Raw genomic sequence first — 26,003 nt, 5'->3', positions numbered from 1 at the left:
CACCAAACCATTGATACCAGGTCAATTCTGCACGTAATTACCAGCCATACCTCTTATTCAGAATTCAAATACTTTGTGAAAAATATACCATAATACTGAGTTTCTTCAACTGCATTGGGAAAAATAACCATCATACTGAATTTAAAGCACCGTTGAAGCATGCATTAAGATCACAGATCAAACAAATTTCTTCACATTTTAAAAAATCGGCATTCTCTTAGTATAAATGTAAGATGCAGGTAATCAAAGATTCACAAATGGAAAAATGCCCATTTCTATTTTCGATTTTCCAAGCTATTCTGGCTTGCCTGGGCAACAAATTTAGATTTGAAAGCAAGAAAGGAAAGAGAATCCTTGCCTCAGAAATTCTGAAAGTAGAAGCTAAACATTGGCAAGATCCCTCACCTGCATCCTGCAGCAATCCCATCTTTGCTCTCAACTGCTACCTCCCACTCTCTCGCCCCACCTGCTGTTTTGCTTCCCCTCACCCACTTTCTCCGCCCACTTGCTGTTCGCCGCCGCCGCTCCTTGCTCTCTCTTACCGCTCCCTCCTGCTCCCTCCCGCTCTCTCCCCCTCCTACTGCTCGCCGCTCCCTCACTGCTCCTAACCCACTCCCTCCCAGCCCTTACCCGCAACTCTCAGCAGCAGAATGTTAGGCCCCCCCCCTTTTTCAGCAACTCCTTCCCTCTCCTTGCTTCTCCCACCCCCTCCCCCCCTACTGCTCCCCCAGCAGCTTCCACCCCCGTGCCCAGCTGCATTCCACTCCTCTTGCAGCTCCCTCCTAGACAAGCACCTGTTGGCACACCCACCTAGGGAAGCGGGGTTTGTGAGACTAGGAGGACCAAATCTTGACCTGCACCATTTGAAATTGTGATGGAACCTTGGGGTCAAAGCCAGGGAACTTCTCATAGTCACACAGGATGAGACATAGTCTTCTACATAGAGACTCTAATAGAGCACCCACTACCACCAGTCTGTGGGTATACATGGGAGTCAGCCTATCATGATGAGGCTAGAGAGAGAGGCGGGGTACGGGGATAAGGTGGTGTAACATCCATTTCGATCATCTCTCACTGGGATTACTGGAGATGCAGCTCCCAAAGATCATGATTTGGGGGGTGATGAGCCTATATGAGCCAATCAGAGGTCTATCGGGTTGGGTTGAGAGCACTATCGAAGTGAAACAAGGCTGCCCCCTATCACTGACTCTCTTTGGGCTCTATATCAATGAGATTACATCCTTTGTAGACCGGCTAGGTGGAGAGGGCTCACTTCTGGCTGACCTGATGGTGCAGAAACTGCTATACGCAGATGACAAAGTCCTCATATCATCATCAGCAGAGGGATTGCAGAAACATCTAGAGGCTCTAGAGATGTTCTGCAGAGAGAGAGACCTAACAGTTAACCTTGAAAAGACCAAGGTTATGATCTTCAACACCTTGCGAGCAATATCCCGTTGCCAGGGTTTCATGTATCGAGGTGAGCCAGTGGAGATAGTGCAGTCTTATGCATATTTGGGGGCAGCGTTCATCAGACCAATTTTCACGATGACCCATGCAGCTACAGCATGACTCACAAGAGGGCGGGGGGCTGTGCTTCGAGGCACACTTCCAAGACCCTCCGACGAAGGGTTAGCTTTTTGACACCCTGGTGAGACCGACTGCCATGTATGCAGCACCTTTTTGGGGGAGTGACATGTCAGCGACGGAGTGGAAGAGATTCAAGAGACTACAAGTGACTATGGGATCTACGATGATTCGGAGTAAGCCTTCGGTTTCCAATCACATTATATAGGCAGAGATCACCATGACCCCTCTCCAGACTGATGCCATCTTTCAGACAATGGCATTCCTCCACAGAGTTTGGGCCTTACCTTAGTGGAGATTACCGAGGCCAGCATTGAAGTCTTCCAGGCGAGTGGCAAAGAGCGGTGTTGATACCGCATGGTACGCACGGGCATCCACATGCTTTGGTAGCCACGGCATTCAGATGGACAGACAGCATGGATGCACCACTCGAGACGCATCCCACGAGATGAGATCAACCGTATTATACAGTTGGACCTCCTCCAGTTGCATACATCTCGGGCTTGGGGGGAAGACCACGAGTTCCCCACCAAGATCCAGTTCTACCATGACCACTTCCTAAGGGTCTCGGAGTATAGTCTCATCATCAGACCTTAGTATCTGGAGGATAGGAGAGTCTCACATGCACTGAGGATCACCATCGAACAGTTGCGAGTCTCGTCACATCAATTGAGGATTGAGGCGGGGAGAGCTGCAGGCATACCCAGAGAGCAGAGGATCTGTAGACTATGCCCGATGGGGGAGGTCGAGACACTGACTGATAATCTGTCTGCACATAAAAATCAGCTCCAAGAAGGTAATGTTTCCATGTGGTGAAAGCATGTATCACTGCTAACATTTCCTTCTCGTATGTTTGCAAGTACAATTCAGCATCTTTGAGAACTCTACTCTCATATGCAACCACTCTCCCATCTTGCATCAAAGTGCCTCCTATGCTGTTCCCACATGCATCACAAGTTACAGCAAGGGGTTTTGCAAGATTTGGCAAGATAATAACGGGTTCAGAACACACCTTTTGCTTCAGCTCTTCAAAAGCTGCATTTTCCTTTGGTCCCCACCGAAACGGTACAGCTTTCTTCTGTAAAGCATGCAAGGGAGAAGCAATTTCTGCAAAGTACTTTATAAACCTCCGATAGTATGAACACAACCCAAGGAAGCTTCTAACTTCATGCAGATTTTTCAGAAATGGCCAACTCCTTATAGCCTCAACTTTTGCAGGATCCATCTTGACTCCATCCTTGAGCATTTTCTATGTACCTGCCCAGTCTACTGTGAGATACGAGGTCGATATCACTGCCTCTTTCAAGAGGGGCATGGCTTTGGTCTGCTTACACAATTGATCAATTTTCCCGACCAGTTCTCGATCTGATTGAGATGTGACAACACAGAGGCGTACTGATGCGACAGGACAGAGAGTTAGCAAGAGGCAATGCCACAAGCCACCGAGATCGACCGAGCATAGAGACATGTCACCAGGGAGACTGAGGGAGAGGAGCTTGATGAGATGAGAGCATTATGGATTAGCGGTGAGAGTCACTGCCACGATGCTGCTAGACGAGATGTGCACATTCCACATGCGGCACAGAAAGTGACTAGAGCATGCACGATCGAGGTCCGGTGTATTTCAGCCCTCCTCAAAGGAGACTGCCAGAGACGAGGCATCACCCTTGACGTAGCCCATTGGATACAGAGATCGAGGAGACCACGCCCTCCACCACCTCGAGAGACAGCTCAACAGACAGATATACGAGAGCTCCTCACATCCCATCAGAGAGCCACCATGGAACCTCGATATGTGGAGCCTATGCACCTACTCAGAGCGTTAGCTCTAAGCACCTAATACTATCTTGTTATTTGCTACTTTGCTATTTTGCTCACTAGTTTAGCACTTTAGATTTCAACAAGGGCCTTAGTGAGCCCTTTGCTTCAGCCCATAGCGGCTTGTATGAGTTACTTTTGGTTTTGTACCTTTGTCTCGTATGTTAGCACTTAGCCCTAGTATGAGCCTTGTAGGTCAGGTCAACTCTATGAGTTGACTTCTTTTGTCAACCATATGGTTGACTTGGGGGCCGTATGGGCCACCCTTAGTAATTTCCTCTTATCCATTTGAGCAATACTACGTTTCGCTCCAGCTTGTTGTTTGCTTCCCGCACTCCACTCGAGTTCCATTGCTTCCCCCTCCAACAGTGGTATCAGAGTAGGTTCTCTTGCTCCTATTGCCTTCCCTCGTGCTCTCTCATTGCTCCTACCTGCCATTTTGCTCCAACTCAGTCCGGTGCCTCATTTCATCGCCAGAAACCTGTTTTTTGACTTTTTGAGGTTCAATTTCAACATGTTTTGAGCTTTTTCAGCTGCCCACATAAAAACAACCCTGTCCCGCACCATCCCGGCCGAAAAATTTTTGGTTGTACAGTTGTACGGATGTCCGTACAGGCCCGTACGGACCGTGTGCGATGCTGCCAGGAATCTGTATGACTTGTCAGAAGTTGATTTTGAGCTTTTTTTAGTAGTTTTGGAGGTTTTTTGCTCAAATTTGGACTCTTTTCAGTCATTTGAGCCTTCCTCTAGGCTCCAGGTGCTCCAACCTGCACCATTTGACTAGGTTTCTCTCCCTCTTGACTCAGATCTGCCTAGTATAGTAGGATTTGAAGCTTTTTCACCCTCTTTTATGTCACATTTGCACACATTGCAGTGACATTGAGGTGATTTTGCTCTAGAGATTGGGGCTTTTGTGTCACATTTGCAGATTTCTCCGTGCTCGGAGTATTCTATCGCGGTGTCTAGGTACCTCATGAATGAAACCTGCCAAACACCGCTGGTCTGGGTGGGAGAGGAAACGGGCCAAAATCCCATAGCTATCTCTGAAGAGGCAGTAGAAACGCCCTCAGACTTATAGTAAACACGACACCTGAAGATGAAATGCTCCTCTGTCTCAAGGTCAAACAAGGTAGGCAATAAAGGACACCCTTTTTTGACCGCGATAGTGCTCATGATCTCATCTGTCCACCCGGATCCTGCCCGAACTCTACTTGGAACTCTCTCGTAAACTGCCATGACAGCCCAAATGATCCCCTGGTCAAAACCCAAGTCCTGTAGGCATTGTATGAGGCGGGCTCTCGGAACCGTGTCAAATGCCTTGCGGAAATCAACAAAGCAACAATAAACCCTTTGCTTTCGTACCCACGCTTCCTCGATGATACATCTGAGCATGAGAATGTGGTCCATGGTTCCATGATCATGCCGGAATCTGACCTGTCCTGCTGCTCTAAGTCCTCGACACACTGCAAATTTGCTAACCTCGGAGTCAAGTACTGATGCACAAACCTTGGACAGGACATGTCCAATCATAATGGTCTTGTAGTTCTCCAAGCTCATGGGATCCCCTACCTTGTGGATGGGTGAGATAGTGTTAATGGTCCAGCTGCGTGGAAACCCCAAACAAACAGCTTCATTAAAGAGCTTTGCTAAGATCGGGGCTAGGAGGTTAGTCCCATATGCAATGAGCTCAGTGCATAGCCCCTCACGATCCTTCGCTCGGCCACTATGAAGTTTCATTATGGCATCCTTTATCCCTCCTCTAGTGAAGAGGGTGCAGGATGTGGGGCAGGGCATGTGTGAGAGGTTAGGGACTGGCTGATTTGGAATGTCATAAAGTGTGCGTGCATAATCGAACCAGATCTGAGTGTCAGTGAGTGGTGAGGGGGACCGTCCTTCTAGAAATCTCCGCCAAAAATCCTTAAGAGTTGTTACTAAACAAAATGTTCAGTAGCTCCTCCTCATTCCGACGAACGAAGTCTAGTTTCTTCCTACGTACCAGTCTACGGTACTCGCGTAGCGTATTTGGTGCGCTCGGAAGACTGCTTTTGGTTTCGAATCTAAGCTAACGGCGTAAAGCCTTACACTCATCATCGTACCAGTTATTACAAGGTACGGTCCGAGGGGGTGGTGGGCGGGTGGATCGGGTGGTGTGGGGGAAAGCGTGAATGGCAGCCTCGTGGGAACAAGGGCAGCACGATCCTCTAAAAGGGGTATGAAGTCAATATAAGCGAGAAGTATGTATAGACGGCCAGAGTAAGTAGGTGAGTGATCCCGATCAAAGCGTATATCGTTGAACTCAGTGGGGTGGGAGGTGCTATGCGAAGGGGGGTGGAGATGCTAAAGAAACGATAGGTATGATCAGCCCCTGGAGGGAGAGGTGCTACAGTGAAGTCAGTGATGCAAGATGTGAAGGCAGGGGATCCCATGATGTAATCAACAACGCTGGAGCCTCCCCCATGTGAAAAGTACGTGAAACCACCTGAAGCCGGCCATCTGTTAAGACCATTATAGATAATGAGATGATGTATCCTACCGAGGTCTAAAGGGTCTGCCCATAAGATGTGAATGGACCTCGTCTATCAACCGAAACCCATAGCATACCTGCCTCCTCAAGGTCAATGTTTGGCAGTAGAGTGGAATCATCTCTGAAGTCGAGGAGTGGTACCTGACGGGCGCCTGTCCTCCCATTGAAGTCCCCCACTAGGAGGATTTCTCCGCGGCTAGAGAAGTCAACGATATACTGATAAAGAGCAGCAAATGGGGATGTCTCATCCTCACCTCGGATCTTTCTGGCAAAGTGGGAGGTCTCAAGGGGGAAGTAGCAAACTGCGACAAACAAATCCTGGCTGTCCATGTGCCGAATCCGGATCCAAAGAAACCTGCAATGCATCTCTCTGCTCTACTGAAATGGTCCCTAGAAGTGTGGATCTAAAAAAGGACTACAACTCCACCTGAACCTCGAACTCCCCCTGTACCCTTCGTCTCATCTCTGTAGGCAAACTCCCATGTATATCCGTTGACTACTGGAAGTGGGCGCTCTCGACTCTGATGTGTCTCTGTATAAAAGATTATATCGTGACCTGTATAGGATTCCGAGAAGTTCCCTGGTTCTAACCATAAGATACCATTACAATTTCAAATGGTGCATGACAGGGTCTCGGATATCTGAGTCTCATAGACCCCGCTTCTTTATATAGGGGAGGGGACAGGTGCCCTATGGAGGCCTGTAAGAAGTCGTCCCTCTCGTACCACTACCCACTTTCCATCCTTCCAAGCCTGATCCCGCTGCTGCAGCAAAGAGCGCCTCTCCTCAACCTGTAGAGGTGTGAGGTCCTCATCCATAGAGATTGCTAGTTGATCTCGAAGGATTGACCTGCGTCATAGAGCTGAAAGTCGTACTTGAGTGTCATGGAATCGTATGATCAGGGGTTGCTCTCGGTTGGGATCTCTTCCCACCCGCCATGCCCTCTCTATCCTGTGCTCAGCCACACCTAGGGTAGTGGCCACGAAAGCAGTCGCATCTGCCATCGGTGTAGCCTCAATGCGTGGGATCCCGCGTACTCTGATGTTGAGAGCCTTACTGGCTCTCTGCTACTGCTCCATGAGGGTAGCCGAAATGGTTACCCTTGCGGGTTTCCATTTGGCCACGTCAACCCATCTGGATGTCTCCTCAATAGCAGATTGCATGCTCGCAATCTGTGCCGCCTCGACCACCAAGGTACTCCCTGGGACTATGTGTATGGCTGTGACCTCCTGCCGAAGCTGCAAGATATCCTGTCCGAGTCCCTGAATGAGACCAGCCTACTCCCGCATGGCCCGAGCCTGCTCCCGAATGATGTGGCTCTGCTCTTGGTTGAAGCGGACCTGCTCCTGTGCGAAGCGAGTTAGCTCCATCTCACGCTCACGAAAACTATGTATCTCCATGAGCAAGGTCTCCCAGGGCTCTAGTGTATCAGCCCACCCATGTCCAAGCTGAAACTGTGATGGTTGTGGCATGAAAGTGTGGAACTGACTTTGGAAGCTGGACGGTGACTGGGTGAACTGGATGAGAAACGGAGATGACAATGGGATGGATGAGGCAGTCCCAATGGGGTGTGGGAGCATGGGCTAACTGAGAGGGAGAGGGAAGAGTGAAGCGTAATGCGGAACAGTGTATGACACCTCCGAAGTAGATGTCATAAGTGGTGCGAGAGCTATAACAAGAGAGGAAGGGAAGGAAACAACCGGTGCCACGAGCATTAGTATGTCGCTGATCGTGGCTGTAACTGTGGCTGAAACTAGTGCTGAAGTGTAAGCTGAAGTCGAAAGTGGAGACGTAGAGGGAGCTGAGACTAGAACTAGAGCTGAGACTGAAGCGGGGGCTGAAGCCGAAGTAGAGATAGAGGGAGCTGAGGCTGGAACTGAAACTGAAACTGTAGCGGGAGTTGAGGTCGAGGTAGAGATAGAGGCTGAAGCTCAGGCTGAGGCATGTCCTGCCTTTGCTTTGCTATCTACCCTGAGTCCACTTCAGTTGTAACGTGTGTTCACATCCTCAAGTTTTGGTTCTATCGTTTGCTCTCTTTTTTTTTTTGTCGTCTTTCTTGGCTTTGTCCCCCCATTTCTCTTGGACTGATTTTTTTTCTTCTTTGGTAGATGAGGGTGATTCCATGAATGCTCACCTCACCAAGCTTCAGGATTTGAGGGAGCAATTGCTGAATATAGATGAGATCATTCCTGATTCAGAGATGATTACCACCAGTCTAAATTCTCTTCTTGAGTCATATCTCAGTTTTCATACCTCGCTGAATTTGTCATGGAGGGGGGGTGCCAATCCTCTCTCTTTTCACGAGTTGGTAGGACTCTTGTTGCAAGAAGAGAAAACCAGGAAGAACATGGCTACACGGGCTGGCGAGCATGCCATGCTTTCAAAATTCAGGCCCAAAGGGGAAGTGTAGCAAAAGCAACATGCAAATCAGCCTACACATCAGCATAAAGTTGATTCCGAACAGCCCTCTCACAAGGCTAAAGGTGATGTAGAGAAGCCAAAGAGGAAGGGTATTTGTCACTACTGCAAGAAGCCAGGTCACTACATTGGTGAATGCAAGAAGAGAATAGCAAAGGAGAAGAAAAAGGATTCGAGTATGGCTGTCTTAGATACATCAGCCCTAATGCACATGAAGGAGGGGATGTCACAACGAACTTTGTGGAAGAGGATTATGCTTTTTTGTCTTGCATTTCAGATTTTCAAGTGGCTGGTCCAGATACCACAGCCACTCTTGAGGATGACTCTTTTGCTTTCCTGACTTGCAGCTATGACCCTTTGAAGGATGCATGCACTTTCAGCGTCAATGATACATAGAACACATGGTATTTTGATAGTGGTGCATCCAAGCACATCACTTCCACAAAGAGTCTTTTTGCATCTCTGCATGCACCACCCGCAGGGAAGAGGGTGACTTGTGCAAACAATTCTTCTTATTCAGTGTGTGGAGTGGATGATATTATCCTTACCTCCACGGATGGCACGGATTTCAGAATTTCTGATGTCCTTTATATGCCTAGTATCAAGAAGAATTTACTTTCAATGTCCTCGCTCAATCGAGGAGGATTTCAGGTTATCTTTGATGATGCTAAGTGTGCAGTCCGAGACAAAGAAAATGATTATGCTTTGATGTTGTCTGGCACTTTGTATCAAGGTCTTTTTCAGCTTGATGTTTATGAGAAAAAATCCAATCTTTCACTTGTAGTACGCACTCCCACTGCTGCCATGCAGAATGTGGAGTTATGGCATGCCAGATATGGGCACATGAGCTATGGCAGCTTGATGACACTTCAAAAGCATGCTATGGTTGATGCATTGCCTCCTTTGGAGTCACCTCCTCCTCATGCTTGTGAAGGATGCATCCTCGGTAAGATGCATAGATTTCCCTTTAAAAAGGATGGTGCAGTACGAGCTCCTCGCAAATTACAGCTCATACATAGTGATGTATGTGGTCCCATGAGGACACCTGCTTTTGGTGGTTATTTGTATTATGTCGCATTTCTAGATGACTACACAAATTATACTTGGGTCTATGGCTTGAAGAAAAAATCAGATGTGTTTATGCATTTCAAACACTTTGCGGCCATGGTTGAAAATGAGACAGGACTCAAGGTGCAGACACTTCGCACTGACAGAGGGGGGGAGTATATGTCTCATGAATTTGAGGCATTTTTGAAGGAGAAAGGCATCACACATCAGCTAACAGTGAGGCTTACCCCTCAAAAAAATGGCAAAGCTGAGCGGAAAAATAAAACTCTCATGGAGATGGATAGATGCATGCTCACTAGCAAGAAGTTGCCTCACAAATTTTGGCTCGAAGGCCTCATGTGTGCCAATTATGTTTTAAATCGGGCTCCCACAAAGGCTTTGAAGACAATCACTCCCTATGAGGCTTGGCATGGGAGAAAGCCTTCGGTGGATCATTTTCGTGTTTTTGGATGTGTTGCATATGCCCACGTGCCTGTGGAGTTTCGACATAAGTTGTCAGATAAGGCACTAAAGTGTATCTTTGTTGGGTATAGTGCACAAAGCAAAGGCTATCGTCTCTACAATCCTGCAACACTCAAGATTTTTGTGAGTAGAGATGTAATTTTTTCAGAGAACTCAGCTCATGAACATGCTGAATTTACTTTTCCAGCTTCTTCATATGATGTTTTTGAGGGGTTGCTTCCTATAGCTTTTGGTTCCCCAGCTGATGCTCATGCTGAAAATCAGCATTTACAGCAGCCTCCACCTACTCCACATGCCCCGATTCAGCCACATGCTGATTTTGCTCCTCCACAGGTAGTGGATGATGCTGCCAGGCAAGAGATTCAAGAAATACATGCAGCAAAAACAGTTCCGAACTGGTTACTACAGACTCTTAGGGAGAGTAGACTTGAGGAACCTTTACCTGGCAAGGCACGTAGGGGGGGCTCTTTCTGTTGAATCAGCTTATGCAGGTACTCTTCTTGATGAGGAGGAACTTGAAACTTTTGATGAAGCCAAGGATAATGTGCACTCGATGAATGCCATGCACAATGAATTGCAGTCCATTGAAAAAAATCAGACTTGGAATGATGTGGATTTACGACCAGGAACATACCATTCTCTCTGACATAATGAAAATGAACCTCAATGTGCTTCGTGCGAGCATGAAACACATGATTCTTTGCCACGGCTATAGCACTCTGACTATCAGTGAGAATTGGAGAAGGACCCTCCAATAAGAGATGAAGATTAGCAAAGAAACGACGCAGCCAAACACATTCAATTGTCGCTGTGAAATCTGCCCTGTACTCAGCTTTACATGAGGAAGTAGCCACTTTCAATTCAGCCTTGAAATCTGCAATTATTTCCTCATTTGACCTTGTGAGTAGCATGTCATCTACATAAAGAATGATGACCAAAATGTCCCCCCCATCCTTCTTGATGTAGAGTGTGCTTTCTGTGGGACTATTGTGTAGCCCCTTGCCAAGAAGGCATCAATCTTGGCATACCATGCACGTGGGGCTTGTAAACTTGAAGTGCATTGCCCGAAAGTTCAAGGACTGGAGGTTGTTTAACATAAACCTCTTCTTGCAAGTCCCCATTAAGGAAAATTGTTTTATGTCCAATTGATGGACATTCCAAACAAAAGTTGCAGCCATGGCAATAACTGATCTGATAGTGGTCATCCGGGATGTAGGAGCAAAAGTCTCCTCATAATCTATGCCCTTTTTTTTGAGCATAGCCTTTGGCAACCAGCCGTGCCTTGTACCTATCAATAGACCCATCTGGCTTCCTTTTTACTTTGAAAACCCATTTGGTACCAAGTTGCATGCAGGGGAGATCAGTACGATCTATGTGTCAACACATGACAATGTTGCAAACATCTTCACCAAAGCACTTCCAGGTGAGAAGTTTGAGGCATTTCGCAGTGCCCTAAACTTATCTCCTTTTGGTGATTGATCACTTCCTTGTACATCATCACATTAGCACTTCAAGGGGGTATTAGAATTATTGGCATATTCTAGGCAGTGACCAATGTAATGCATAAGTGAGTTAGGGCCACTTTTCCCTCACTAGACGTTTTTTCCCCTAACCACAATTAGTGGGTTAGTGTGGTTTTGTCACTTAGACAAAACCACCTCCACACTTGTAGTTCTCTTATCTTATCTATGCCAGCTTTAACGTTTTGCTCTCTGCTCCCTTGCCATCTTCTCTTGCTCTCATTTTCTACAACTATGTGACCTCTTAGAATCCATCAGAGCCTAGACACTGGCCCCCACTTCTGGACCGCATCAGTCGTCGTGAGGAAACCAATTGACTTGGTCCAATTAATCCTGGCCCCTAAGGCCACACTGTCAGTTTGTATGGCCCCCTGACCCCCTCCAAGCTCTCTGTAGTTCCCTCCACGAAGCAAGACGTATCATTTGTAAAGTCTAAGTCTAGTAGCTCCTCCTCCTGGTGAACCGAGAGCCTCATCCTCGAGAGACCTACTGCCTAGGAGCGGAGAAAATAGCATAGAGCCTGTGCTACAAAGAGAAAAAGGAAGGGAACGAGGAGCAGCCCTGCAGAAGCGAGCGAGAAAGGGAAAAGACCTCTCCAGTGTGCCCATTTGGCTAGCGCTCCCTGCACACATAGCTGACAGCTCTCAATTCCAACTGTCCAAAAAACCATCTTCTGTGGGGGGTGACTCCTCCTCAGACTGGAATAGCTGCCGGTAGAGACTCACTAATGCACCACCAATGTTTATGTTTTAGCATATGATGAACGATTTATTTCATCCATAACTGTAAAGGTTTGTAGAGGTCTTTCTCGATGTCATCTTGACATATAGAAAGAATTCTTTGGGCATGGATACCATCTGCAAATATTGCTGTCCGTACTTAGAAAAGAGAAGCTCTATGTTAAGGAAAGGAAATGTAAGTTCTTGAAACATGAACTCACATACCTTGGACATGTCATTTCGATAAATGATGTCTGTATTGACTATGAGAAAGTCAAAAAGATATGTGAGTGGCCCATTTTGAGAACAATTACTAAGGCCAAATCCTTATAGGATTTGTAAACTTCTTCCAAACTCACATCTGAACTTATGCTAAGATAGCATTATCCCCTGTCACACTTGTCTAAAGGGGTGGAGAAGGGTAAATATAATAAGTATCGACCCATTGTGTGGATAGAGGAGCTTGACACGTGTTTTAAGCAATTAAACCATGTGTTGAAATAGCTCCTATGCTACAAATAGTCGATCCTAGTAAATGCTAATGACTACGCTATTGGAGCAGCCTTGTTAGGCCGGCATATTGGTCGCTTTTGAGACTAAAAAGCTAACTAAGCCACAATACAAGTGGCCAACACATGAAAAGAAGCTGTATGTTGTTATTCATGCATTGAAAAAGGGGAGACATTACCTGTATGGCTCTACTTTTGTGCTCTATGTTAATAACTCTTCTATGAAGTATTCCGGCAACTCTTCTTATCCAAGGGGTAGGAAAGCCCGCTGGTCGGAGTTGATGTAAGAGTTTGACTTTGAGATCTGTTATCGAAAGGGTTCTATCAACAAGGTATCTAATACCTAGAGCAAAATTGGTAATGTGAATCACTTTGTTTCACAAAGATCCATTCACCTGTATGACTCTCTCATGGTCTTTTGGCCTAAGCCTAAGGCTGATATTGAATTGTATGTTTGAGACTATCAACGATGCCAAGTCAATAAAGCTGAGCACTTGAGACAAGGTGCATCATTGCATCCTTTCAGAATACCTGAGTGCTGGGAGTGGAGAGCAATGGAGTGCAAAAGGAATGCAAGGAGCAGATAGCAGCTAACGGAAAACAAAGTACTTACAACTAGATAATGAAGAAAGTACAAGAGTGGCCACTATATGGCCCCAAAGTCAAATGGTTGACCAAGACTAGAACAAAATGTCCCTAAATAGCCTACAAGGCCATACCAGGGCTAAGTGCTACCTCCATGGTATGGCTAAAGTATCCTTGGATACATCTCAGGTATACCTGGAAACTATCTCATGGTTGCACATATTCGTCCAAGATGGATATAGCAGCCTATGATAGTATAGGGAAATCAACATCACGTAAAAAATGGTGCCAAGTGTAAGGCATGACGAAAAGCCTCAAACTTTGGTCATGGTAGAGCATTTGTGAAGAGATCTGCTAAGTTATCCTCCATGGGAACGTAAGACAACTGTATATCTCTAGCTGATAGTCGTTCTCAAACATAATGATAATGGACCTCAATGTGCTTCATACACACATGAAACACTGGATTTCGCGCAACCACTAAAGCACTCTGGCTGTTAGTGTAGATGATAGTAGACGTGGTCTGGCTGACATGAAGGTTTGAGAGTAACACCTGGAGCCAAACACACTCTATTGTAGCTGTTAAGGCTTAAGTGACAATTGCAGGCTGCTTCTTGCTGAACCAAGAGATGCCTGAAGAGGCAAGCATGAAACAGTTGCCACATGCGGGTGTCATAACAACCTGCCCAATCACTGTCCGTGAATGCATGCAAATCTAGTGAAGACTGATCACTATAAAAAAGTCCCTAATGCTGCGTGGCCTTCAAGTAACGGAAGACCCATTTCATTGCCTGTGCATGTAGCAGTTTAACTGCGCAACAGCATACTGCAAATCAGGCAGGGTATGACATAAGTAAATAAGGCAACCCGCAACCTACCAGTAAAGAGTGGCATCAAATGGGGCATTCCCATCATCGGAGGAGAAATGAAAGCCAAGTTCCAATGGAGTAGAAACCGGCTTACAATCTTCTCTCTCTCTCTCTCTCTCTCTCTCTCTCTCTCTCTCTCTCTCTCTACATACATACATACATACATACATATATATATTGGAAGCGCTGCAAGAGCTAGCCAATATATTTGAATGGACTCATCATTATACCCCCTTCAACCTTAGCAAATTGGATGCCCAAATAGTAGTGTAATCGGCCCATATCGTCCGTACGATATGTCTGTCCATACAATTTTTGCGTCAACCTTTTGTACAACGTCGGAGATTTTACAAAGACATCGGGAAGCTTCTATGCATTTGCCCACTTTTTGACTCAATTGGTCACCCAAATTTGGGGCTTTTGGTTGACATTGGTAGATTTGCAATTATATTGACACATACAGTTGAAATTTGGTGCTTTTCTTGCTTTTGCCCTCTCTTTGGTGAAATTTTCCTTAAGAAATTGGAGCTTTTGCCATTGGGCTGCAATTTTGTAGTGTAAAAGGCATTTGGCAGATATTTGGGCACTTTTTCACTTGGTATGAGTGAGAAATTCAGACATTTGCTACACAGTCAATGATAGAGATGCTAATTTACTAGGCATTTCTAACGGGCTGTATTCCAAAAAGTGAATACTCAGCTGATCATCCAGAGGGTCAATTAGACTTTGGAAGACATGCTGAGAGCTTATGTTTCCCTACAGCAATCTGATTGGGAAGATTATCTTCCTTTGCTTGACTTTGCTTGCAACAGTGCTAAGAACCTGAAACAGCCCATTCATGTTGATGAATGGATACCAACCTAAAAGCCCTTGGGTAGTTGCCTTATAGAATGTCAAGGTGAGCTTTGTTGCTTCGCTTCTAGATTTTAGGGACCGGCAGCGTAGGAATACAATTGTTCCAAAACTGAAGGTTAGGTGGAAAGATCGCTTGGATAAGGATAGTACTTGGGTAAGTGTTGATTCCCTTCGTCGCCAATTCCCAGAATTTATGTCTCAGTCCTTTTTTGAATAACGAGGGGGGGAATGTTATGTCCACATAAGGACATAACATGGCTAGTGTTACGGAGTCACTGTTGATATTGAAGAGATGCTAGCATGCAATACTATCTCATACAATTATGTATTCAGAATTGGCAAAGAGAAGAGAGAGAGAGAGAGAGAGAGAGAGCATAAATGAAAGCACTCTTTATTGATAGGCCTCAAGCTGAAAGCTCTCCACTCACACACTAACAGATGTGCAACCTATGGGGCTTGTTGGATTTGTTTACAAGATATTCCTATCACAATAGCCTCAAGGGCTGATCCAAACCGGATATATAGAGGTCGCAGGAGAGCCGATCGAGTTCATGGAGCAGTGAAAAGAACCGCCAGCAGCCAAGAGCAACAGCGCGTACACACACTTTTTTTTTTTTTTTTTTTGGGTGAAACCAGTGACTATAAAATTAACATAAAATCAATGTACATGACATTAGACTCCAAAAGAGAGCCCAATGGAAGCACTCAAAAGCAGTGAGAAAACACTTCAAGGCTAGTAGCATCCAAATCCCTCATAGCATAACTATCATATAAAGATTGCTTGAGGGACATTCTAAAGAAAGCATATGCCTGAGGGAACTGTTGTCCCATCCTAAAATGCCATCTCTGTGTCCAAATAGTCCATAGTACCCAAAAACGAGCCCAGTGAAAGAAAAGGAGGAATGGAGACATCTGAGATGAGAAGCATCCAAACATCCAGAAGAGTTTCCCGAATCTGATAGAGGGAAACCGAAGCCGCAGCAAATGAGAGACATGAGTGATCAATATCCGAGAGTGCGGGCAAGAGCATAACAGATGGGGAACTGTCTCACGATGATGAGAGCAATGGGGGCAGGAAGAGGAAGCAATACGACGTGCTTCCAATTTCACCCCAATGGAAAAAGCTCCCACTATACATCTCCAAAAGAAAAGCCTCTGTTTCAATGGCAATTTAGCTTTCCAAATTTTCTTGAGTTTTGATTGCCACCAAGATAAAGGCCTATCCAAATTCCAAAGAGTGTTGGCATGCTTATCAATCCATGGCGGTGGAAGAAGAAATCTGTAGACCATCGAAGATGTCAAATTATGCATTGAAAGTGAACTGGTAGCAGGAGACAAGGAAGTCATATTCCAGTCCAGTAATCTATCTTGTACAAACAACGGAGGAACATGAACAAAAGGCTGCAACATAGATGTAAGTAGCCTCCAAATGGGCCTATGATGCAGACCCAAGGGGAATGTCCTGCAAGCTTGTGGAAATGAAAGCACATAACCATGTTGATCCACCACATCTCCGACAAATCTTATGCCCAATTTCATAAGATTATATGCTTTAATAGGTGCCTGTAAAGCAAGTGGCGAATCAAACACCTTGCTCCAATGGATACTTTCCAAACGAAGAGAATTACCATGATGGGAGGAAGCACCTGACCATTTAGCATAAGAGAGAATTCTCTTCCAATCATGAATAAAAGCAGTAGAAACAGGACAAAAATGTAGTCATTACTGCTTCCCAGTGATCTGTAATCCAATGCCCATATGCGTGAGACTTCATGTTTCCACACATAGCTGCTAACATAATAGCCCATGGCTGTTTTTGCTGAAAAAAATCAGCAATCATAGTGCTCTTTCTTGACCAATGCATACATACCATTGGTCAGCACGTACACACACACACACACACACACACACACAATGCAATCCTTCTTAGCCTTTTTGATGGACATGATCTATCAACAAAACTCATCCCAACCCTTGAGAGCAAAGAATTTCCTAGTACTTCCAAGTTCCCACCACCACATAGTATGGGTCATTGCACTAGGAAATGACCATGGTGGTTCAAGTGTTTTATACAACCACAATTCAACCCTTCTTAGCCTTTTGGATGGACACCTTCTATCAATGAAACATCCAATGTGCATCTAAACTATGCCACATGGCAATTGCTTTTTCACCTCTCTATCAACCTTAGCACCACCCTTTGGAGGTTTACCACACTAACAAATGCTATCAAATGCTAACAGTCACGTTATTGTATGGTCTCGTGTTCTAAACCTAGGACAGTTAGCACACATGGTACTCTTCGTACACTAAGGGTAGTCTTACGCTTGAGACACCTAAGACACCCGGCATCTCTATAAGTGAGGCATTACTCACTTGGGGGCATTCTTGGGAGTGGGGTCTTCCAAGAATACCCAGCTAGGTTAAGACCCAAGAATACCCAGCTAGGTTAAGACCCCATCAAAGCTTGTCTTCCTACGACAACTGTGCACAGATGAGGCTGCATCGTATGGGACCTGTAGTCTTACCTGCGATGGACTATGGTCGGACATTGCCTGACCTCTAGCTCAAGGGTGATTCTAAGGGATCTACGGTTGAGTGGTGATGCACTAGCCGATACCATATGTGTCCCTATGTTTGTATACTCACAATTCATTGTGCTTGCAGGTTAGCATGGAGATAGAGGAGGTCCTAGAGCCACGGGTTAGTGGTGACTAACCTGTAGGGGTTGTTTCAGGGGATTTTTAACAAATTCTACTTCTTTGTGTGGACATGTGAGAATGTGGACCAATTTCTTCACAAGGAGAGGACTACTACCTTGTAAATGGCTAGTCTTTATAGTTCTGAAGTGCTAGCTTCAAAAGACTCCCATTACTTCATGCCTATGGATAGAAGCAACTTGTCCTTTGCAGCCATACGTGAGAATGATCCCTCGCAGTTCAGTTGGTCTATCAATTTTGCTTCAAATGCCCAACAACAAAGTCCCCACCAACAAGGTAGAGAATTTACCAAAACTTTGCTACAGCCTACATTGATGAATCATGATGGCCATGCATGATGCTACTGAGAACAGAATAGGAAGTGAAAGACAGTAGAGCAACTAGGGACTAGCTCACCTACAGCTCCATATCGGTTTTTGGTATGATGCTCAATGGTAGTCATCGAACCACTTTGTGTTCTTGGTCAATTTCTTGACCCTTGCATCTCCAAATGGGATGAAGGACAAATGCAACAACATGCAAGGGAGAGTGCATCATATTCCACCTGAGTTACAAACCATCATTAATAAACATGAGTCATTGAGTGTTTGAACGATGAGTCATGTCTGTGTTGGAATTATATCTATAATTCAGCAGTGACCAATGTAATATAATAAGTTAGTTAGGGGCACTTTTCCCTCATTTAGAGGTTTTTCCCCCTAACTGCAGTTAGTTCACTAACTATGGTTAGTGACTACTAAGGTTTTGTCACTATGACAAAACCTTATCTACACTACTTTGTGTATCTCTCTTTTTTACACACTCTATTGCAACTACAGCTTCCAAGCTTTCGTCTCTCTCACTCTCTCTGGCTCTCATCCTCTCTACTCCTTCATTTGGTATCAGAGCGGGTTCAAGACCCTCGGGCCACCAGCTCCCTCAACGTTCTCTCCCTGCTACAACTCGTCCGTACAGTCCGTACGACTGTACGGAATCCGACGTACCATCGCCGTACAGTTTTCGCCGTCCGTACGGATTTCGCCGTACGCCGTACGAATTCCGCCGTCCGTACAGATTTCGTCGTCCGTACAGTTTTCGCCGTACGAATTTCGCCGTCCGTACAGTTTTCGCTGTCCGTACAGTTTTCGCCGTCCGTACAGTTTGTACCTGCGTCATCAGTACCGTACGGTCTGTTCCGTACTGACCGTACAGTTCGTACTGACCGTACAGTCCTTGCTTCTGTCAGCTGTACAATCTGTACTTGCAGATCGACACCAGTTGCCTTAAGCCACAGGTGTTTTTGGACAGGCTCATTTTGCAGGAAACCACAAATTGGGGCAGTTATTTTCTGGGAGTACATTTGGGGCTTTTACAGACAGATCTGCAGATCTAGTCTGAAATTTGGGGCTTTTGTTCAAAATTGCAGATTTGGGGTTTTTAGTAATCTTGCCCCTTTCTGGCTGCAATTTCTAGCCACAAATTGGGGCTTTTGTGTTTGGAGAGCATTTTTTGGAAAATTCAGTATATACTGCCTTATTGGAGTGTTTGGAACACTTTTGGCAGATTTTGGAGAGTGTTCTATGCTTGGACAGATTTCTGACAGCTCAAGTGCAGAAATCTAAGTTGCTTATACAGCCCGTGCTTGGGTGTGGTTTTTGGGAGTTGTGCATTTTATTCCCAGTAAGGGAATTCAGCTTTGTTTCTGCTTCAATTCCTTTTTCAGATATGGCCCATCAAAATCAGAATGATTTTCAGTTCGGTGGTCTTTCTCAGGAAGACAAATTGGATGGTACCAACTACTCCCTCTGGAGTTTCATGGTACGTAATATTCTGATTTCTCGTAATTTATGGGATTATGTCAATGGGGATGAAATCCGACCAGCAGATATTGCACCTGCTACCCCTCCTCATCAAGGAGGTGGAAGAGGTCGTGCACAAGGTGCAGCTGCAGGACAAGTTGTTGGTGCAGCTACAGTTAATACTCCTGAACAAAAGAGATGGGATTCACGAGATGCCTTAGCTTTGTCTTGCATCTCTCTTTCAGTAAAAAGATCAATCATTCCGCATATCCGGTCGTGTAAGACCTCCAGGGCAGCGTGGGATATTTTGGAAAGCATGTATGCAGCACGGAATGATGCCAGAGTATCTTTTTTAAAAAGAGAATTGAGCAATACACATATGGAGGAGGGTGACTCCATGTCAGCCCACCTCACTAAGCTACAGGATCTCAGAGAGCAGTTGTTAAATATAGATGAAATTATTCCTGATTCAGAGATGATTACAACCACTCTGAATTCTCTTCCTGAGTCTTATCTCAGCTTTCATACTTCGCTGAATTTATCATTGAGGGGGGGTGCAAATCCTCTTTCTTTTCATGAGCTGATAGGACTTCTGCTTCAGGAAGAGCAGACCAGGAAAAATTTGGCTTCACGTGCAGGTGAACAAGCCATGCTCTCAAAATTCAAATCAAAAACAAAGGGACAGGCAAAAACAGCAGCAAATCAGCCTTCCAGTGGGTCAGGACAGCCTTCACAAAAGGCTAACAGTGATGCAAGCAAGCCCAAAAAGAAGGGTTTCTGTCACTACTGCAAAAAGCCAGGTCATCACATAGCAGAATGCAGGAAAAGGATTGCAAAGGAAAAGAAAAACAGCTCAGGAATGGCTGTTTCAGATTCAGCCCCTTGTGCATCTGACAATGGGGATGCTGCAGCCAACTTTGTTGGTCAAGATTATGCCTTTTTATCTTGCATTTCTGATTCTAGGTTGGCTGTTCCAGATGCTCGGGATAGTACAGCTTCATGCAGTGATGATACTTATGCATTTTTGACTTGCAGTTTTGACTCTTCTTCAGATGCATCTGCTTTCAGTGTTGATGAATCACTGAACATCTGGTATTTTGACAGCGGTGCATCCAAGCACATCACTTCGAGGAAGTCTCTCTTTACTTCCTTGCATCCCCCCCCTGTTGGTAAGAAAGTCACTTGTGCCAACAACTCCTCATATTCAGTACGTGGCACAGGAGCAGTTGAGCTCACTGCAATTGATGGCTCTATTTTCAGACTTTCTGATGTTTTATATGTGCCTGGCATAACCAAAAATCTCCTTTCAGTGTCCACTCTTAACAGAGATGGATTTCAGGTCATCTTTGAGGATGACAAATGTGCTGTCCGGGACAGGGAAGCTAACTATGCCTTAATGTTATCTGGTACTCTGCTGCGTGGGCTTTTTCAGCTTGATATTTTTCAGAAAAGAGCAGCTCATGCTTTGGCAATTTCTTCCCCTACACTTGCCATGCAAAATGCAGAATTATGGCATGCCAGATATGGCCACATGCATTACAACAGCTTGATGACACTTCAGAAATTTTCAATGGTTGATGCATTGCCCCCTCTTGAGATACCTCCTCCACATGCCTGTGAAGGGTGCATTTTAGGTAAAATGCATAGATTTCCCTTCAAAAAGGATGGTTCAGTTAAAGCTGTTCGCAAATTGCAGCTTATACACAGTGATGTCTGTGGTCCCATGAGGACTCCTTCATTGGGTGGTCATCTCTACTTTGTCACATTTATTGATGACTACTCCAATTTTACTTGGGTTTATGGGCTGAAAAAGAAATCTGAAGTGTTCACAGTGTTTAAACACTTTTCAGCCATGGTTGAAAATGAAACCGGGCTCAAGATACAGATATTACGCACGGATAGAGGTGGGGAATACCTATCTGCAGAATTTGATGCTTTTCTCAAACAAAAGGGTATTGTGCATCAACTCACAGTCAGGCTAACCCCTCAGCAAAATGGAAAAGCTGAGAGGAAAAATAGAACCCTCATGGAGATGGACAGATGTATGCTGAAAAGCAAACACATGCCTCATAAATTCTGGTTAGAGGGTTTGATGTGTGCCAATTACATTTTGAACAGGGCTCCCACTAAGGCTTTAAAAACAAAAACTCCTTTTGAGGTCTGGAATGACAGGAAGCCTTCAGTGAATCACTTCCGAGTCTTTGGATGCCTTGCCTATGCACATGTGCCAGTTGAATTTAGGCACAAATTGTCAGATAAAGCCATCAAATGCATATTTGTTGGATACAGTGCAGAAAGCAAGGGGTATCGTCTCTACAATCCTGCTACACGCAAGATCATTGTAAGTAGAGATGTCATATTTTCTGAAAATTCAGCTTACACTCAGGCTGATTTTCAAATGCCTTCACCTTCAGAAGATGTATTTCAAGGGTTGCTACCCATTGCTTTGGGTTCCCCTGCTGATTTTTCTGATCCAAATCAGAATTTACAGCAACCTTCAAATGCTTCAGTTCCGCCACGGGATGTCATGCCTCCTCCACAGGAAGTGGAACAAGTGGTACAGCAAGAAATTGCAGACATACATGCAGCAAAAACAGTCCCAAACTGGCTGTTACAGACTCTCCGGGAGAGTAAACTTGATGCTCCGTTACCTGGCAGGACTCGCAGTGCAGCAAGGCACATGGAAGGTGCTAATTCAGTGGAATCAGCATATGCAGGTACTCTCCTTGATGAAGAGGAGCCTGCCACATTTGAAGAGGCACAAGGTAATGTGCATTGGATGAATGCCATGCACGATGAGTTGCAGTCAATTGCCAAAAATCAGACTTGGGATGTTGTGGACTTGCCACAGGGTAAACATGCTATTGGCACACGATGGGTATTTAAAGTCAAACGGAAGCCAGATGGCTCCATTGACAGATATAAAGCCAGGCTGGTTGCTAAAGGCTATGCTCAGAAAAAGGGCATAGATTATGAGGAGACTTTTGCTCCTACATCCCGGATGACCACCATCCGATCAGTAATTGCAATGGCTGCACATTTTGAGTGGAATGTTCATCAGTTGGACATCAAAACAGCCTTCTTAAATGGGGACTTGCTGGAAGAGGTGTATGTCAAACCACCTCCGGGTTTTGAAATTACAGCAAATGCACTTCAAGTCTGCAAGCTTAATAAAGCTTTATATGGGCTGAAACAGGCCCCTCGTGCATGGTATGCCAAGATACATGCCTATTTGACCAGCAAGGGGCTGCACAATAGTCCTACTGAGAGCACCCTCTACATCAAGATGGATGGGGGGGAAATATTAGTCATCCTTCTTTATGTTGATGACTTACTGCTCACAGGGTCCAATGACGACAAAATTGCAGATTTCAAAACTGATTTGCAGACCCACTTTGATATGTCAGATTTGGGGCTGCTTCATTTTTATTTGGGGATCCAGTTCTCTCATGAGAGACGTGGCACTGTTATGTCTCAGTCCAAGTATGTTCAGAAACTTTTGGACAGATTTAACATGCAAGAGTGTAAGCCCATATCTACTCCTATGGAACCGGGGCTGAAACTCACAATGCATGATGCAGGAGAATCAGTTGATGCCACACTTTACAGTCAAGCTGTTGGATGCCTCATATATCTCTGCAATACTAGGCCTGATATTCAGTTTGCAGTATCTCAGGTGAGCAGGTATATGCACAGCCCTAAAACTATGCATTGGCAGGCAGTTAAGCGCATCTTCCGTTATTTGCAAGGCACCAAGTCTTTTGGCTTACTATTTCCCAGGGGGGGTGACTTGCAGATGCATGCCTACAGTGATTCAGATTGGGCTGGTGATTATGACACTAGGCAGTCCACTAGTGGCAATTGTTTCTTTTTGGGAAAATCTTGCATTTCATGGCTAAGCAAGAAACAATCTACAGTGGCTACCTCATCATGTGAAGCTGAGTACAGGGCAGCTTTCACAGCAACAGTGGAATGTGTCTGGCTGAGACGTTTATTTGCTGATCTTTATCTGTCTTTGGAGGGTCCTTCTCCAATTCTCACTGATAGTCAGAGTGCCATTGCAGTGGCAAAGAATCCAGTGTTTCATGCTCGCACGAAGCACATTGAGGTTCACTATCATTACGTCAGAGAGAAGTTACATGCAGGAGAGATCAGTATGATCTTTGTGTCCACACATGACAACGTTGCAGATATCTTCACCAAAGCACTACCACGTGAGAAGTTCGAGGCATTTCGCAGTGCCCTGAACTTATATCCGTTTGGTGATTGATCAGCCTTGTACATGACATTGGCACTGCAGGGGGGTGTTGGAATTATATCTATAATTCAGCAGTGACCAATGTAATATAATAAGTTAGTTAGGGGCACTTTTCCCTCATTTAGAGGTTTTTCCCCCTAACTGCAGTTAGTTCACTAACTATGGTTAGTGACTACTAAGGTTTTGTCACTATGACAAAACCTTATCTACACTACTTTGTGTATCTCTCTTTTTTACACACTCTATTGCAACTACAGCTTCCAAGCTTTCGTCTCTCTCACTCTCTCTGGCTCTCATCCTCTCTACTCCTTCAGTCTGTGCATAAAAAAGATATCACAAGTGACCCATTAAACCCACCGTTCCACACGTAAGTCATGTACTTTTTGCATGCGATCTGCAAGGGTATTCTTCATGTTATCAAGCTCCTCCACCACGTTGTCCATTAGTTCCTTCACAAATCCTATGGTTGTGCCCCCTCTATCCACAAGATGGAAAAGTTTCAAGATACGGTGCACACAATCCTTTATGATAAGGCATGCTCCCAAAATGCATGATCATGGACATGTTCCACAAGTGTGCCTTTTTACGTTTTGGAGGTGCGCCACTTCATCCAATCGTCACCTATAGCCATCCTCCTCAATGCTTGCCTCATGTCTATTAAGTTACCTAAAACTATATACACGTATGCAAACCCGGTGTCACAAGGCTTCAAAAACTTGTGTTCACTCAAAAGCGAAAATATGCAAAGCTCTTTACTTCCTTGAGATCAACATTACAATCGTCAATGCTATGTTAAGCACGGCCTTCACCCAATCTAACTTGCCGTTGTTCTCAAATAGCAAATCAAGATGATCACAAGTGCAACAAGTAAAAGATATCCCTTCTCAAACAGGCAAACGATTGGAAGCATTGTCCATGACCACTTGAACCGCATTTTCTCGCCCACCTCTTCAATGACCCCCTTTAGAATATTAAGGATGATACAAGTGTCTTTATGTGGCCCCTAGTATCCACTGCTTTCATGAAAATAGTTGCATGTCCACTAGTGTCCACATCGACTAGAAGTTACCATGAAATCTCCTTCTAGTGTCCGACAAACCATCAAAGACTATTGTGCAACCATACTTTGGCCATTTCTCCTTTAGAACTTGAAGCTCTTTCCTAATGGAACTTAACATCCTCCTTGAGCTCCTTTGAGCAGGTGGTCTCATATGAAGAAGGTCCAACCTCCCCTACTGGGCTACAAACCAAATTGAAAGACAAGCCTGGACAAAGAATTTTCTACAAGCACTCATGGCCTTGTCTCTTGCAGCCACCTGCCAACACTGGAGAAGAGAGGGCTGCTTGCTTGGAAGCTTACTCTGCTTTAGAGCTGCTTCATGTCCAGCACGAAAGGCTCCTCCCATCCCCACAAATCACCATCACCTTCTATCAAAACTGTTGCATCATCTGCAGCCAGTAACCACTTGCATATTTTTACCACATTACGTGGAGCAGCTATGCAAGGGTTAACTCCTAAACCCTTTCTACCAACAAGATGCGCACAGATCCTTTGTGGCCCTCCTTGGTAAGGATGATCACAATACATGCATTCGCATCTTTTCCCTTTCCAGAATTACCTCAAACCTTGACATACAGCTCCTTTGTTCCTACCCATGATGAGAGTTGAACCTTGAACCTTGAAAGCTATAAGCCTCAAACTGCAAGCACATTGCAAGTACCTAGAAGTTAGTAGACTGCTACAGTAAATGCAACTTGTAAGTAGACTTGAGAAAGTATTTACAGCAACCAGTGATATTAAGCCCTAAACCACTTGAGGAGGTTCGTTTTTAGGCAAGAAGGCTATTGTTGGAGGTAGAGAGCTTGCAGGTGACACGTATCTTTGATAGTCTCCAAATGGAAGCTATCTGCAAACGAGAGATATATGTTGAACGAACATGCTTCCAAGCTGGAGGTTTGAAATACCAACCGCATTAAGGATGTGAATTCTTTACTGGACAGCCCAATTTACTTAGAGATTAGAGGCTCAAATCATTCTCAATTTCCCGTGGAGAGAAAACTGCACCCTGCAGTCAATGTATGGGGTATTCCTCTTGCAAAGAGCCCTTTAGCTTTGGGCCAATGGCTGTCTCAAGCAAAAAGCGACTTGGAGACTCAAGGGATTCAGCTCTAGAGGGCAGCCAAAAGGGGATGCATATGGAGCAACCTGCAGGTATGAATCAGGCAAGGAGCTGTCGCTGTCACACGCAGGTATATATGCCATCGTGCACAGGTACAGATGCCAAGAACATGCCCAAATCGATGTGGGTTTGG

General features: G+C 45.1%; 1 protein-coding gene across 2 annotated transcripts in view; it reads right to left on the bottom strand.

Annotated features, from left to right (window-relative positions):
• LOC147882465 (Nucleic acid-binding, OB-fold-like protein) overlaps positions 1 to 26,003 on the bottom strand; it is a 125,479-nt gene that overhangs the window by 96,526 nt on the left and 2,950 nt on the right. The window lies entirely within an intron of this gene.

Source organism: Dipteris shenzhenensis, chromosome 29 (assembly GCF_047967505.1).
Source record: "Dipteris shenzhenensis isolate YYH24624 ecotype China chromosome 29, Dip_SZ_1.0, whole genome shotgun sequence".
Taxonomy (NCBI): Eukaryota; Viridiplantae; Streptophyta; class Polypodiopsida; order Gleicheniales; family Dipteridaceae; genus Dipteris; species Dipteris shenzhenensis.
Note: the sequence above shows the minus strand (reverse complement) of the source record. Positions and strands in the feature narration are given on the sequence as shown.